Below are 1,863 nucleotides of genomic sequence, written 5' to 3'. Positions count from 1 at the left end.
GAGTTTTGTGGATGGTGAAATGAATTGTATGGATTTGGGATAGACTTTTGTGCTGAGGCATACTCAAATGATGAAGAATTTAGGCATGTAAAGCTTGGAGGTGAAGTTGGATAATTGAGAGGTGATGGCTCTTGTTGAATGGGGTATGAATGAGTGAAATCTCTTTGATTTTGATCTTCCCAGCCACAACTTGAGTAGTGATCAATTTCACCAAAGTATGGACCATTTTGTGGCTGGGGAAAGTACCCCATTTCATGTTCTTGATACTTTCACCCACCATGAGCATAGTAAAGTGAATCATTCTGTGGTGGTGGAGAGTTTTCCATGAAGTTTGATTGACTAAAATATGATGGATGCTCCTTTCTTTCCTGCAGAAAGCTTTGTCTCAAACAATAATCACCAAAAGAAATTGGAATATCCATTGTCACAGATGAGGAAATTCCCAGTGAGGCAATATCACAAACAGTTAGTTAGCAAAAGAAAATAAAGTAACAAAAGAAAACAAAGACAAAAGAAAAGTGTCTAATCTAGTAAATCAATCAACCGGTAGTTTGTTAATCACAATTAATCCCCGGCAACGGTGCCATAAACTTGATGCACACGGAAACTTGTCTCTCAACAAATTTCCTTCGGCAAGTATACCGAATTGTCGTCAAGTAATAACTCACAAAAGAGTGAGGTCGAATCCCACAGAGATTAACGGATTAAGCAATCAATAGTTGATTGATTATCCTAGTTAGACGATTCAGATTTGGATGATGAGTAACAAGGAATTGTAAATGGCATAAAAGTAAAGAAAGCAATAAAGTGCAGAAAAGTAAAATGGCAAGAAAAGTAAATGTAAGAACTAAAAATAAAATGAACATTGGGATCAAGAGATATTGCAATCCTCCGGATCAAGTTCATTCTCATCTCTTCCTCAATCAATGCGTTCATTGATCTCCTTGGCAATCTTAAGTGATCAAATTACAATTCCTTGTAATTCAATCTCTCAAATCTTGATCAATAGCCAATTCCTTGGTCAATTGCTCATGAGAAGAGATGAAGTATGGTCACTGATTATACCACATGCATTCCCAAATCAAGTGTTGGTAGAATTATAGTCACCATATCCTTCCAACCCCAATTTGGTCCAACATGAGAAAGCATTTCTAGCATGATCTCTTCATTCCTCTTCCAAGGTTTAGAAGAGATCCAAGTATGAGTAGCTTCTTTTCCAAGATAACTACCCAATTGGATGAATATTGAAAGCTTTCTAGTAAAATCAAGAGAAAAGAAAGAAGAAGAGAAATGAAAACTATTATTGATCCATCAAATTACAACAGAGCTCCCTAACCCAATGAAAGGGGTTAGTTGATCATTGCTCTAACAAAATAGAAAAGAAAGAAAGTGCAGAAAAGTAAAGATGAAGATTAAAACTAAAATTGAAACTTCGAAATTCATGAATGAAAAGTACAAAGAAAAGAAAGAGAAGGAAAAGTGTGTGAGGGGAGGGAGTCCGAAGACCCCTCTTCAATCCCTTATTCCAGAATCTCAGTCCCCCCTTGAATGTAAAAGCTAAGGCCCTTATATAGGCTCTCCTAGAAAAATGCATGAAACCACCCTAAAACATACAAAAAATGGCTAGTAAAACTAACTAAGATGCCCTGGCATGAAGAATATGGTTTTAAAAAGATATGATTGACAAACAATTAAAAAGATTTGATTTTTAAAATTAATGTCTTGGCTAATAAGAAATTTAAAAGATATGATTCTAAAATTCAAATATTGAACCTTTCTTAACAAGGAAGAAATCTTTGAATCAAATCACTAATTGTTAGCAAGGATTTTTGAAAATAGTAAAAAAAATAGAAAGGATTTGAT

This window comes from Arachis hypogaea, chromosome 19 (assembly GCF_003086295.3).
Source record: "Arachis hypogaea cultivar Tifrunner chromosome 19, arahy.Tifrunner.gnm2.J5K5, whole genome shotgun sequence".
NCBI lineage: Eukaryota > Viridiplantae > Streptophyta > Magnoliopsida > Fabales > Fabaceae > Arachis > Arachis hypogaea.
The sequence above is the reverse complement of the archived record's forward strand: the minus strand, read 5'-3'. Positions refer to the sequence as shown.